Here is a 15708-nt window from a genome sequence, read left to right as displayed (position 1 = left end):
ACCAGGGTAGAAATTGCCCTGGTGCAAAAAAGATGCATTTTCACTGCATTTTTGCACCATGGCAAACTTTGTACTTGCACCAGTGCAAAGTTTCTGTAATCTGGCCCTTGTCCTCTTTTATGGCAATTAACGCAAATATTTTTTTATTATCTCCCGCCGTCGCCACCCGTGCAGGGTGGCACTTTGCGGTGAATCCTTCAGGGAGAGGGGGCAAGAGCCAGGGTGTGCAGGAAGTGGGTTCATCCGTGGCAATTAATATCAATACAATTGGGAATTGTTTCTCGATTGACAGCCGCCTTTACTTTGGGTCTTTTGGGGAAGCCCAACGGTGTTCTGGTGATTTACAAGCAGGCCTCATGTGTGCAAGAACAAGGTAGAGTTCTACAGTTGTCATGAACTTGGAGGACCGAAGGATTAGCCTCGTTCCCAACCGCTCTGTAATTCTCAGCACCCCAAAAATCCATGCCATGCAGCGACACAGGCAGCCCGGTGAGAGGAGGGAGTGCTCCCCAAAATGGCTGCACCAGTCACCGGTATACAGATAGTCTGCACGTGCCTACATAAACTGCAATAACGTAAAGAGATTGAATGATTTTCATTCATGGACCAGGATTGGTTCTAGATTTTTCCATTTCATGTATGTTTTTAAAATAAATGCACAAATAAATAGTTAAATATACATCTAAAAATAAACGGTTACTGTATGCCTTCGAAAATGAAAATAATTAAGGAGAATCTGTGAATTTATACTGAAACGAATAGTGGGACTTCTCCTTAGAAGGGCAACAGGACCCGTGCCAGCCTGAACACTGTTACTTGAACAGTACATAGCTCTAAACAGAGGGAAGCATAGATCCATATTAAAGGCCAAAGTCACAGAAGCGTTTTATAATGGCAAACCCCCATTAGAAAACGTTCTGTGAATTAAGCCCCTGGAGTGGGAGAAAATGATTCTCCACCGATTCCAAGTGATAATTAATGTGGGCCTCACTGTAAAACAATGAACCATACTGAAATATGTAATGTGGTCCTGCAGCGATCCTACAGTGTTATAAATGGGTCATGTTTTTATAGAGCGTTATATCGAATTTCACCCACTTCTAGGCACTGTGCTATATAGAGTTGCTACCCAAATTAAGGGCACTCTATGTATTACCTTGGGCCTTGGGAAGGGTGGGGGGCTAAGTGTAACTGGTGAGAATTGGAGAGTGCATCCTGTGGGTGGAATACATACGACTAATGTGAGCGCTTAACCCCATGATCTATTTGACAGGCCTATGGGCTGTTGCATTCCACGTGCATGTTTTGCGAGCCGGTCCGGATTGATAACATTGCTGTCATGTCGGGAACATGTTTACGGTTCTAGAGTCTGTCAGCCCAGAGCGGGGTGCACGTGAAATAGTGAAGTGCCCCTCTTTGCACCCCAGTCCACACAGGTGGGGCCCACAGATCATAAATACATATTGTAAAAGTGACCGCCGCAACAAAGCCCCTTCCTGCTCCATTCAGCTGTGTGGGCGCCCAGCCCTGCTCCGCAGCCCGGTGTTGGTGGCCTCAGCTCAGTTAATTTGTTATTTGCAGAAATCCTTATTACCTGTTAGGGAGAATTCTCCAGAATGGCTAATTTCCCTTACCTATTGAGTCCCTCTGCAGCTTTGCTGGATGTCTAGGGTTTAGTTTTTTCACCTGGTAAGAGTGTGAGCCTTTTTTCCCACTCTTACATGTGTTTTGCTGTGTGTTGTAAATGTTTCTGCTCGTGGGCTATGGAGTCTCACCCACTCCATAGGCATCATCTTTTTACTGTGTGTCACACAGCACCTTTAGTGCAGTGACACAGGGTTGTCTTTTCAGACTTCTCACTTTAAACTCCATTTTATGGGACTGACTACTGTCTCCCAGAACATGTAAATTTGCCATTGACTTAACTAGTCTTTTTAAATGTACAGCCCCACTAAAAACTATCTTCCAATAGAGTACTGGAGGGGTTAATAGTTATCTCCTTTTGTCTGATTCTCATGGAATATCAGTATGTTCCCCTTTCTCTAAGATTTGGCTAGTGGCAGTGGTATCTTCCATTTTTATTCTACTGCGTACTATGAAAATAGCCTCTGTACCATTAGATGCTATGGTGGTAGCCTCAAACTCAAACCCGGTAATCCACTTTTATTATAACTTGGTTCCGGTCGAGTTGTTTCGCCATATGTTTTTATGACAGTCGTTCTATTGTTTTACTCTGCGCGGCAAACCTGGTTTGGTTCCTTTGTTCGCCGTCTTTTGGCAGGCTTCTGCACAGAAGCCCTCCTTAGGCGCCTGAGTGTCTGGGTGGGCAGGATGTGAGGGAGGGGTTTGAGGCCCCCTGCACAGGATCTCCTTGGAGACCCAAGTCACACTCTAGTTTGATTGGCTAGGTGGCTGTCCTCCCAGGACAGTCACCCTGCTGTGTGATTGACAGCCAGGATGTGTGAATGGGGGATTTGGTGCATAAAAAGCCAGTCTCTGGGAATGGAAGGCAGAGTCACCACTGGAACAAGAGAACCAACTAGGAGCTGAAGGAAGAAGACTGCTGCAACTACTGGACACCCGGTTAAGCCCTGTTGCAGGTCTGAATCGCCTGAAACTTCGACAACAGAGGAGATCTGCAAGGAATATTCTTCCCTTGAGCCTGGTGGGAACAACCAGCTCGCCAAATGCCAGACACCGGTCCTCATCCTGGTCGAATTTGCTGTACATCACTGCAGTAGATTGGATAGCCAGTGGGAAGAGAACCAGTTTGGGTTTTAAGGAGCGCACCTTTTATTTGACGTTTTGCTCCGTTGCTGGCTCCTTCCCTGGGCAGTGCAGGACCCTCCAGCCGCTCTCCTTCTTGTCACCACAACTGAAGCTTTAGGAACCTTGAGCATGCAGGAACTGCCAGGAACAACTGCCTCAGATACAGCATTCTTCTTCTTTTAAGGTACTGTGCAAATTTGGTCGTTGGTTCCGTCCGACCGCAGTGAAAGTGTGTGAAATCTTTCGCCTCTCCGAAGGCTTGCCCTTCTCTTCTCCTTTGAATAATTTTTCGTCCTACCAACTTCGTTTTGAACTCTTGGCAAAGACTTAACCGCAAACTACATATAAATTGAAACAATCTTTGGCTGATTCCGGCGCTCCTCCCTGTGTCACAAAAATAGATTAGATGCAAAACAGCAGAACTGGGGTCTATTGCCCTTAGACTGTAAAGGGAAACAAAAACTGTACAATCACCTTTATAGACCTTAGGTTGTTTCGCGCTCTGCAGTTGATAGGTGTATTTAAATAAATTATAATTATTTCAAAAGGAGGTTGCTATTTTGCAAACTTAGAATTCCACTGGCGGGTTTAGATTAAGAGGGTAAATACCAAAAAAAAGGCCTCATGCCAATTGGGAACCAATCCTTTGCTTCTCAAGAAAAGTAATCCTTTGTTATATATTTCTTTCTCCCTTTTTTCCTTTGATTCTCACTAGGTATTTCTGTACACCAATAACGCCAGTGGAATTCTAAGTTTGTGAAATAGCAACCTCCTTTTGAAGTAATTTTAATTTAAAATCCCCTGAAGATCTGCCTAACACCAGACGGCGAAAAACGTGTCGGGTTTGGATCAAGAGGGTATAATCTGATAACAACTGTATCTGTGTAGCAATAACACAGAATTAAATGCAAGTAAAAACTGTGAAGTAACAGTATTTATAACAAATTACATCTGTACAGCTACAGCACTGAACTGAATGGAACTGTATATATGTGTAGCACACAATCGAATGGAACTAAAAACTGTGAAGTAACAGTATTCAGAACCTTTTCATGCATGTGGCAACAACATTGTACTGAATAGAACTGAAAATGTAAAGCAACAGCATATATTTGAAGGCAATTTGTCTTTCAACTCACAAGGGTCCAGCTCAAGAAGGTACAATCTGAAAACAACTGCATCTGTATAGCAATAGCGAAAAATTAAATGCAAGCAAAAACTGTGAAGCAACAGTATTTATAACAAATGGCAATTGTGCAGCTACAGCACTGAACTGAATGGAACTGTACATATGTGTAACACACAATTGAATGGAACTAAAAACTGTGAAGTAACTTATAATTATTCGAATCAAGTGACAACAGAATTGAATTAAATGGAACTGAAACTGTTAAATTACAGTATATTTTCGAAGGCAACTTCCCTTTCAATTTACAAATGTATCTAAGTGCATGAAATTGCTATTCCAACTAAATATCTAATGTGGACAAATCCGTGCGAATGCAATTTACAATTTAAATAACCATTTCTTGTTTGGAATAAAGCCAAGGCTACAAAAGACCAATTGGTTCGATTTATTATGGGGGAGAGAAATAACTTTGAAATCAGTATTCAAAAACAACTTTTTGTCTTGTTGACTGAGTAAATACACCTATCAACTGCAGAGCGCGAAACAACCTAAGGTCTATACAGGTAATTGTACAGTTAACCGCAAACTACTTTGAACTGTGTGATCCTCTGCAAAGACTCCGATCCATTAACATTGGCCCTGACCTATTGACTTGAATCCTAGTTGAGGTAGCCTTTTCTAGATTGCCCTGCCTATGACTTGTTGGTGCTGTTGATTTTTGATAACCTTGTCCCCTCACCCCCTTTTAAATTGCTGGAGTGCCATTTTGCTCACACTTCATTTTGAACTTAACTCGTCCAGAATTGATTGGGTGTTGTGTAGTATATTAAGACTATGATTTTCTGCTGCTTTATGATAGTGAACTGTTTTATAACTGATGGTGTAAATAAATGTATATTCTTTTACTCAGAAACCTTGACTCAGTGTTTGTTTGAACCATAGTAATTGCTGTCCATTGTGTAACTTCTTGTACTGCTCACTTTACTCTTGAGATAAGTCTGGCTGCTCAGCCATCGCTACCACTTTACTGTGTAGTACAGGCTTGTACCAAAGGTGAAATTGTACTTACACTTGTAGTCTTAATTGTGTGTGGTGTTCCCAAAGGGTACTCCATATGATTCTGCCTAACATTACCAGACAGTGATGCGGCCGAGGTCCGTGCCCCACTACTGGCCCTATTACCGCTGGGGAATTACCGGGTATCAATTTGTCATATACTCATGAACACATTCCTGGGAACGCCTGAATGAGCAGGGAGAAGGGACATCCTCCTCACCAAGCAAGGAACCGATGGGTGGGGCCTTTGCACATGAAAAATCAAGCTGAATGGGACTAAAATCGGAAGCGTTCAGAGAGAGTTATTATTTGTGATTTATGTGCATCTATAGACGGGAAGTGCTTGGCGACTGGGACTTGTACACACGTCAGCCTGACGGATAATTAACAGCTGTGGGGATGCAGAGGTACAGTGCCGAGTGTGTGCTGCAGCACAGAACGTGCAACAATTGCTTGCATTGAAAGCAAGCCAAGTGTGCATGTGAATGCGTGTTGCAGGTGCACGACTGCCGGTGTATGTGGAACACTGAGAGCCTGATTTTAGGGTGACCAGACATCCAGGATTTCCCGGGACAGTCCAGGGAAATCACCCGACGTCCGGGTTCCCGGGAGTTTTTTTCTTTTATAAACCCTGTCCAGGGTTTCGGATATGGTCCCTTTTTTTGCCGGGACCCGATTTCGAAATCCCGAAATCGGGTCCTGGCGCAAATCTTTTTGTGCGAATGGGGGCGTGAAATGCTTTTCACTCCCCCATTTCCTCCCCCTTCCCGTCCCCGGCGAACTCCTCCAATGAGAGGAGTGTGCATGTTAGAACACCCGCTCCCCTCCCCCCTGAACAGACCTGCGAGATAGAAGTAGGACTATGGTTGTATTTGTATTTACCTTAGTCCTACTTCTATTTCTGTGGCCCATCCGGGTTTCTTTTTTTTAAAAAATCTGGTCACCCTACCTGATTTAGAAAAGCATTTTACAATGGCGCAATCCACCTGTTTGTAAATCATACTCTGGGAGTGTGCACGGGTGTGTTGTGGGTGCTGGGCTGATGGACAGTTTTTGTATAGTAGATCCTTGGAAGGGGCAGTGTATGTGTGGGTCTGCAGTGGGGGTTGGCGGGCAGCAGCTAGAGAGTGCAATGCGTGATACATGAGTGTGCTCACCGTCTCATTCACTCAGGGTTTCGTGTGGTCCTGTATTTATATTGCAAGTTATGGGGGGGTGAAAGTCACTGGCCACATGGCATACAATGGAAGTGTGTATGAGTGTGATCTGCTGCACATTGCATAGCCGGTCTTGGCTTGAGAAGAAACAAGGGTGCACTCGTCTGTGTTTGTGAGCAGGAACGACAAGCAGAGTTTGAATGAAAGGCACGGTATGCTTATTTGTTCGAGGACAGTGGAAGCACTTTTAATAGCCTCTGTTTCATTGTGTGACGCCCACCCAACGTGTGTCCTTAAAGGCAGTGCTAACAGTCAGCATTTGCATGTCAAGCACTACAAGGTGAGTGAGTGATAGGTACAGTACACTCTTCCAGTGTTCATATGAGAGGCACAGGACGATGAGCTTGTGTGTTAAAGGTTATGATGTCTTTGTTGCAGAATTCTTATACAACTAAAAAATATGTATTTCCGTGTAAAGTCTATTCTTGGGTAAAATACAGCAGTGGGACACGCAGTTTGTTGCCCGGCCTGGGCACGTTCCGAATGCGCAGGCGCAGGGCATCACATGAGCGAGCAAAAGTACTTTTAGCCCGCTGTAGACAGTCTGCAGAAGTTAATTTGTACTTTTGCACATTGACATGACAGCTGCAGTCTGAAATCTGCAGGCTGCAGAAGTATTTTTACATGCTTCAGAGACACAATTCTGGGTGGGATAAATGCCATTATATCCCCCCCACTTAAAATTGTGGGGGGGATTTGTCCACCCTGTCCCCCCCATGTCCTACGCCCATGGCCAGACTCCCTTGGCCGTACAGCCACAACAACATGCACAGATATGACTGTATGTGGTCTTGTCTGCCTCAAATCTCTCCTTCTCATGTCCCATTTCTGTCATCTCTTGGAAGTACAACTATCTGCTACACCTCTTCACAGGTACTACACCATTTCTCACTTTCCACCAGCAGGTCTCCACAGCCCTGATTTTAGCCAGGCTGCACTACTGCAAATGCCTCTTGCTCAAGCTCTGTGCTTCCAATCCACACCCTCTGTAATTCATTCAGAAAAAGACTGCAAGGATTATGCTTGACGTTAAGGCCAGGGACCACATCTGTCTGCCAATGATTGTCCTCCACTGGCTAGCCGTGGCTGAAAGAGTCGATTCATGGAAAGTATGCATTGTACACAGGGTTTTGTGGGGCCTGTGTACTCCCTATCTGCAGATATTCGTACCTCAATGTTGTCCCTCCCGAGCCCTATCTTCATGTTACTCCAACCTTCTTCAGGTGTGACAGTTCTGGATGCAGATCTTTTGAGGGTGATCTTTATCGTCAGAAGGGGCCACTCACTGGGATGCCCTTTCTGCCAACCTCTGTTTGGAGACTCATATCCTTATGTTCCTGGAACTCCTCAGGAGTTTCCTCTTCCACTCTTCCTTATCTTTCCCTCTTCCCTGCTAAGCAATCCCTCTGTTCTCTCACTCTCTCCATACTTTTTTGCTTGCAGCTTGATGACTGGCTGCTTGATGTACCTCAGGGTCTCACAGGCCCCTGTCACCCCCAGCAATGTTTTGTGTACTTTCCTCCTGGAACTGAACGAGTGTCATCATTGCTGCACTTGGCAAATGACCCTAGAGAGTTGCATCTCTCTGCACTTAGCCAGGCCTCCACTGATTGGACACACTTGGACCACCCCTGAACGTGTTCCCACCCTAATAATGCCACTCCCCTGTAAACGTCTGTGCACTTGCTTCTTCTGATTGCACCATGCCTATACGACGTCTGTGTGTTCCACCCTGCCCTCGTTCCCTGCATGGTGGTACATTCATTCACTTGATGAAACTGTAGCTTCATCATCAGACATTATCACTGTTGGCACCGCTGTTGATTGTATGACATGCACAGAGACAGCCTGGAGTGACTGTTATGTTTTCAATGATTCTATGGCACTGTACGAGTGTATTTTGTCACCCCTTGTTGCATCCATCCTTGAGCTCTTTGAGACACCTGCCTTGTGTATCTGCCATTTCCAAATGTACCTTTTCATGATGTGCCATACCATGACACAGTATAATAATCATTTTACATGACATATCGGATGGGTTGAGTGACACAGAGGTGACTTAATCAAAGGTTTGGCATGTTGGCATTAGTGTAATTGGGTTACTTGTGTTGGTGAGAGAGGAATGTGTTTTAAGTTGTAAGGGATGCACACAGTTTTGCACATCCAGGGGAACATGCTGAGTGTGGTTTGGGGGGCACAGTTGATTGGTCCATTGTCATCATTGAATGATACCTGGAATGTGGCATGGTCGTGTGCACTCCACAGGGGATGGAGTTAAGGTGAAAAAAGAAGCCACAAGCTGGGTACGGGCAGCCTCTCCACGTGCCCTTTGCCAGTCATGCACAAGCAGCGTGCCTGTGGGTGTGGATGTGGGGGCACCACCATGTCCACTGGTACGCCACACCATGTTGCAACATTGTGCAGGACTCATACTGCCACTATGACCCTGAACACTATTGGTGGTGCATATAGCAACTCACCACCAGAGTGTTCAAGGGAGCAGAAACATGACTTCAGCACTCCGAATGTGTGCTCCACTATGGCCTGAGTTGCAATATGGGCAGTGTTGTATCTTATCTGGGCAGGTGTGGTGGTGTTCGTATTGGCGTCATCATGTAGGTGCTCAGAGGGTAGGCATTGTCCCCTGGAGAGGTGAGAATGTTTGTCATTGGTGTGTATTTGTCTGTGTCTAACATGCATGCATGTGCAGGGCCATTTATGCTCACCAATGAGCCATGTGTTGCCATGCCTCCCAGCTTCCAGAGCCCGGTGTAGGGGTGACATTCTGAATATATAACTATCATAGGTGGAGCCAGGATAGTTTGCATAGAGAGAAGTAATGATTCCCTTGGCATCACATACAACCTGAACGTTGATGGAGTGCCAGTTTTTCCTGTTGTGATATATGTGCTCTGTTGCCGTAGGTGGACGTAGAGCAACATGGGTGCAATCAATGGCACCAAGCACTTTAGGGAAGTGCGCACCCCATGAAAATCCTGGTTCACAGTCTTCCTTTCAGCAGGTGTTCTGGGCATATAGGTGTGCTGGTGGACTGAGGGGCGTGCAGTCATTATTGCCAACACCTGGTGTAGGCAGCATGACTGAGTGGGCTGTGAAATGCCCCCAACTATAGCAGTGGTCTGCTGGAATGACCCAGTGGTCAAAATGTGCAGCACAGTGAGCACCTTTTGCAAGGGGCTCAGTGCTTGGGAGCACAGGGTGGGTGATGTAAGGTCATCTTCCCACTCTGTGAACAGGTCTAAGATGATATGAGGGGAAAACCTATACTTGGCATAGACCTGGTCATCAGGCATCCCAAAAAGTGTGGTCCTTGGGTGGAAAATCCGGGCCCTGGCCATCCTCCTCCTCCCGCGGTGTCCCATAATCACTGCTGCAACAAACGGTACATTCATTGTGGCAGTATACGTGCGTTTGGTAATTGCGCATTCTTTTTATGCATTTTCTGGTGTGCACGTTGAGGTTTTCACCTGCTATCACGTGACGCAGCAGTTTCGGGATTTGCACATACTATTTCACGTGCCGTCGATCCCTGTTTGAATCCATGAATACGCTTTCTTTGCATGCGTATGGGCGTTGCGATTATTTGACTGTGCAACCTCCCTCGTAACGCCCACATTTTCACTTGTTGTTCCCCATTCCAAGTGTTCTGCCCCCTTTTTAGGTGGCTGCGCAGACCCGGACGGCTGTTGCATTTACGTGTCGGACCAGCGCTGATTCCTCGAAAGTCCCAGTTAACCCCCACGGATTGTGTTCCATGAATCGTCAAACGGGCCCTTTCGTGCAATTTTGCGCACAAGTCCCTGATTTTCCACGCAATGTATTCCATGAATCAGGTCCTAAATATTAACATGGACCTAGGTTTGACAAATTTTACAATTAAATGGTTTGGAATGCAAGGAATGCAGTGGTTTCAAATTCTTCCAAAATTGTTAAGTCTGAGTAGTACAGGGCACCCCGACATCATACTCATTCATTGTGGAGGCAATGATTTGGGAAATATAAGAGGAGTGCCCCTTACTTCAATGATCAAACAAGATGTGTAAAAACTAATGGAACTATTTCCCCACACCATCTTTATCTTTTCCAATCTAACTCAGAGGCAACAATTGACATGGACCACCAGATTTAATGGTAAAATTGAGAAATCCCAGAGAAATGTTAATAAAGCAGTTTCAGCATTCATGACAGACCACAACCAGCTATGGATTTCGAACGACAACATACAGTTCCACATGGCCAATTTTTATAGACATGACGGAGTACACCTAACCGATGAAGGACATGCAGTGTTCCTTGATAACATCAAAACAGTACTCCTGATGTACTAAAGTTCCAGACTCAGTGTTCCCCTAAACAGTCCTTCTAAGGACTACTTATCATATATAAATACACAAATACAAAAAAATAATAACAAAAAAACATTTTTTTATTGTACCCGCAGCTACAGTTCATTTACTTTTACCATAGCCGCAGTACTTGTACCATAGCCGCGGTTACAAAAAGTTAGTTGAGAGGCGAACTGACTTTAACTTTTATACTACAATACAACTTGATTAATCAGTACAGAACAACAATGCTCATGTACTTATATGAAATAATTGAAAAATAATACAAATATGTAACAAGGTAGGCTAACATTCCACAGCCACACAATATAAAACCATAATTGAAAATACACACCCTAAAATAAATGTTAGTGTATATCTACAACTACACTACCATTCCTCCTTTTCATATTAACTTTGTTAAACTATTTTCTACTATTTCTCCCCAAAGTCTCACATGCTGAAATGTCTGAAAACACACATCCAAAATAAAAAAGACTCTATAACACCTACCAAACCTTTTCACCACTGATGAGACTATACCTAAACAAAGGACTTTCAAAAAAATATGAAACACTGACACCCCAAACTATATAGCTGCTCATACCGAGCCACACATACCCGCGGCTATCTGTAGTCCTTTGTAGCCTCGAATATAGTCACAAATGTAGGCTAAACGGCGGGAAGAAAATACTTTCCTGCCCACCAGGCCCTCACCAATTGCCCCCTTCATCTGTGCCAGCTCCACCCACTCTCCAGACGGCTTCCTCGCCTCCCCTGCCCTCTCCCTTTCAGAACAAACGCTGCTTCTGTGATGCAGTTTACATCAAGAAGTCGGGTATTTGCGTCTATAGCCGAGTCTACGGAAAGCTTTGTGCTGCAAACTCGGTCCCTACGCCCCCTCCAACTCCTAAATTTCACTCAGTGCCCTCTCACCATCCCCCACCTTCACCCTGATGACATTTGTATGTTTTGTGACCTGCAAATAGCTTTTTACTGCGTTTAGTTTACCCATAACCTCGACTATAGCCTTGAATATCTCTCACATCGATAGAAAAACAAGACGGTGCTTGTTTCATTTCTGAAAACCATGATCCTGCAATGCACCATGGGAGATATAACTATCATTTTTGTGGGAAAGGGGGCACCCTCTTCTCTGTCAAATTTTAAAATAACCACTGCACGGAATAGCCCCAAACCACAAAAGGATTGCGAGTCAACACTTTGTGCCCAAGTTGTTTCAGACCTGGTCCAAATCTGTCCAGCGGTTGAGGCTGTGCGCTTTGTCATGAATTGTTCCTTTTTGTCTATGGGAAAATGAATAGGAAGTAGGCTGCACTTTTGTAAAAAAAAAAGAACAACTTTGACGCTTAATATCTTTTTCATTTTTTAATGAATCCTTACACAACTCTGCAGTCTGGGGTGGGGCGCAGTCTTTTAATCACTTTCGAAATTTCAGCCAAATCCGTTACTCGAATGAAAGGTTATTCAATGCAAATCCTGTGACACGCTCACAGAACTTCAGAAAAAAAAAAGGTAATGAATTACAAAAGTTGCACGTTTCTGGAAAAAAATGTTACTCTTCCCCAGTCAAAGAAGTATTTAACAAATTAAAAAACCTAGCAATTTATATATAAAAAGTCTCAATTCAGTAAAAGCTCATAGCCTCTTCTGGAAAATGTTTCCTATTCCCATTCTCTGGCCTCTTCCATGTGGTGCCACTTGAGCTTTGAGGATAGCTGCCTTTCCTCACCCAGCACCAGAACCGCGGTTTTTGTTCTTCATGCTTTTTAAAATGGGTGCATTTTTCAACATGTCCGGGAGAATTAGGAAACGGATTTTGCTGCCTCTAATGTAGATCTGCTCAAGCTGTGCCACTCTTCCAGCTCTCTAGGTCACTATAATGTTGGACATCTGCCAATTCTTGTTATCCTCTGCCTCAATCAGTTTACCATGATAAACATCCCCTGTATTGGTCTTGCATGTTATGACATGGCCCTCTGCTTCATGCAGCACTTTGATAGGAACACCATTAGACATTGTTGCGGCGGTGTGGTTTTAATTCCGTCCTCTATGATTCTCTGTTCTCCATGGCATGGCTCCAGCTCTACAATCTAATGGCGTTGTTACAGAATGCAACAAGCCGAAGGGAACTTCCGGTTAATGCCTGTGGGTATGAGAAACAAAAGACGGGCAACTCGATGTAGGCGACTTACTTTCCACACAAGTCACCTCACCCACCATCCTCCTAGTCACACCCCACCTGAAAGGTGATTAAAAATTGAATTTTGAGGGGTGCCTATGCGTCTCCGACTCACCCTAACTATAGGGCGGCTATCGCCGCACTATAATATATATATATATATATATATAAAGATTCAATGACAAAACTTTGTTAAAGGGACGTTATGGTTAAGTTGCGCTACTAAAAACCTATCAAATTCAGTGAAAAAACGTTGTTAAAGGGACGTTATGGTTACAAGTAAAACCGAAAAACCCCTGAAATGTGCCAGTTATGGTGAGCTAAGCAACCATAACTCGGGCCACCACCATGCACTGCTAAGAATAGCACCCATGACATCACAGATATGATCGATGACATCACATGTGCATTTAATGTGAATGTAATGTGAATCACATGTGAATGTAATGTTGGCAAAAAAGTGTCAGGGCTCATCTGAAGATGTGTGATGAACTACATACTTGATTATACAATGTATTGTTCCAAAGAAAATTCCATTGCAGTGTTGTTTCTAGAACAGGAACCTATTCATACAGAAACATAGGCATTGGCTGCAGCATACACCATAGAGATGTAATATTTCTAATTTTCCCATGTTGGATAGTAAAACGGTGAATGCTTCTGTATCACACTTTTGCATACTGTGAAACATATACTAAGTAGGTAATAATGCATCTGTCGGGGGGTTTCTCCCGGGGTCGGCTGAGCCTTCCGCGGACCTCCGGGCTGGGAGGGCCCCAACTCCTCCCGCGTATCCCAAAAATGAGTATGAGATACACACAAGAAGCAAGGTGGTTCTGCTGTTTATTGAGTAACGGCAGGGATGGGTCTAGGATCGTACGCGTCCATCCTGACTCTCGAAATTCGTGGGGCTCGCAGGCCCCTTTTTGCCTCAGTATGACGCGCTACTTGCGTCACCTGGGAAAGTTAGCAAAAACCTATCGCCACTCTGGATTGGTTCCTCGAGTGGTAGGGTTAGTATAACATACGTATAGAGAACGCTGTTAGTGGTTAAGGGTCAGTCAGGTGGTATACTTGGCTTGTCCCTTCTATTAGATACATGAAAATTGTTACACGAAGACCCCTAATGATTGGCTAATGTTAATGGCGTCAGTGATGAGTGCCCCATGTTCTGATTGGTCCACTCGCAAGCCCCCCAGCCTGGGACCATCGTTGTTCACAGCTCGCGGTGTACCTGTCATTTGCAACAATATGTAACTATGTGTTTGTGCAGACAATGCGTGGATTTGCTCATATGCCTGAAAGCAGACTATTCCCACCGCTGTAGGTGTCCATTGGGTCATTTCATTGTTGCAGCCTGTGTCTCAAACGTGGGACCTAGGCGACTTCTCCCTCCTGGGTCTGGCACCCTGTCAGGTTCGGCTTGGTCACGTGAGGAGAGACCGTGGTTGAGGCAGAATTCTGCACATTTAATGTTGTATTTTCCACTGTGTGTCTGGCTTAGTTTGCAGGTGTGACCTTGGCTTCGGCTTGTGGCATGCGAGTTGTAACATTGCCCCCTTGGCTGTCAGTTCTCGCTGGGCTCATTCTGCAGGGTCAGCAATTGTACTCTTGCTCGTTCAATGTTCGTGGAGGCTCTTGCTTGTGGCCTACTTGGGCCTGGTGCATAGGTGGGAATGTTTAATGCACGGCACTTTAAGTTGCGGTATCTCATTGCTTCATATCCAGTATCATGTCTTCGTTGTATTTTCATCACAATGCAAGGGTTAGGAGAAGTGTCAGCAAGCATTTTAGATGAGTGCTTTGTGCGTCTTGCGTTTCTGCATTTTGAAAACCCTATGTGAAAAATAATAAAGATGCGCGTCAGTGAGTGTGTCCATCACCTACGTCATAGTACTGAATATGTTCTTCGTGTGGATTGGTGTGGGGGTGTCCAGTGCCCATGGTTGCACGGGTGTTCTAACAGTTGGCTAGGTCGTTGTGGCATCTCTAACGATGTGTTTATTTACTGTTGAAAGGTTTAGTCGAGTTCATCCATGCCGCAGGTGTCGGCTTGAGCAGGGCAGGCTGGTGGGCAGGCTGATGGGCACATCTGTATGTTCCTGTACCAGGGTATTTGGTCGTCTGGTATGTAGGCAAATTCATCTCGTGGCGGGTGTCTGGGTCGCGATCCTCTAGGCCAGGGGCGCGAGGAGATTGGGGGGAGTCTTTTGTCCCATTCTCCCACTTCAGTCCCCCCTCTGGTCGACTTGTCGACCACAAACATATCCTTTTCCTTATCTCCTCTTACTCTCCATATTTTAGTTACTCCTCCCAGGTGTCCATAGTGGTTGACATGGTCCTCGAATGACCAATACATATATACACAACTTCCTCCCGGTGTGCAGTATACCCATTTCCCGATGTAGCTTCTTGGGTTTCTTGGGTTTTCGAGCTTCACGGATGGCGGGTCCAGGTGGTTGGTGATGATCTGTTTGCGCAGTTGTTCTCTTTCCTTTATTATTGTGTCTGTATGCTGGCCATCATCAGTTGGCATCAAGGGGTGCATACCAACCATTTCGATCATTTCGTCTGTAGTACGTGCCTTCCGGGCCTTCCAGAACCTTATTATAATCAATGCAGCTCCAGCCAGTATTATACATCCAACTATAATCTTCAGCCTGTCTGACAGCCATGATGGCATCCATGACCATAACAATGAAAACCAGATGTCATCCTTCTTTACTCCTTTACTTTCTTCCATCATTGTGGAGTGCATCTGGGCCAGTTGTGATACTGCTTCGGTGAGTGTACCATTGTCGGCATCGTTAGCAGGAATAAATGTGCAGCATGATTGTCCTATCTTTGCGCAAACTCCTCCTTCCATTGCTGTAAGGAGATCTAATACATATCTGTTCTGTAGTGCTACCATCCTCACTGCTCGCAGTTCCTCTTTTATTGCGTTGAATCCATTTACTGTAGAATGAATTGTCATCATCAGCTCCCATC

At 44.8% G+C, this 15708-nt stretch overlaps 1 pseudogene; it reads right to left on the bottom strand.

The window, feature by feature from the left end:
• Window positions 1–12098: 12098 nt before the first annotated feature.
• On the bottom strand, window positions 12099–12573 carry LOC138481669 (small nuclear ribonucleoprotein Sm D3 pseudogene; annotated as a pseudogene).
• Between the last annotated feature and the right edge of the window lie 3135 nt (window positions 12574–15708).

This window comes from Ambystoma mexicanum, chromosome 5p, assembly GCF_040938575.1.
Source record: "Ambystoma mexicanum isolate Mex_15411 chromosome 5p, UKY_AmexF1_1, whole genome shotgun sequence".
Taxonomy (NCBI): Eukaryota; Metazoa; Chordata; class Amphibia; order Caudata; family Ambystomatidae; genus Ambystoma; species Ambystoma mexicanum.
This window is presented reverse-complemented; position numbering and strand designations above follow the sequence as displayed.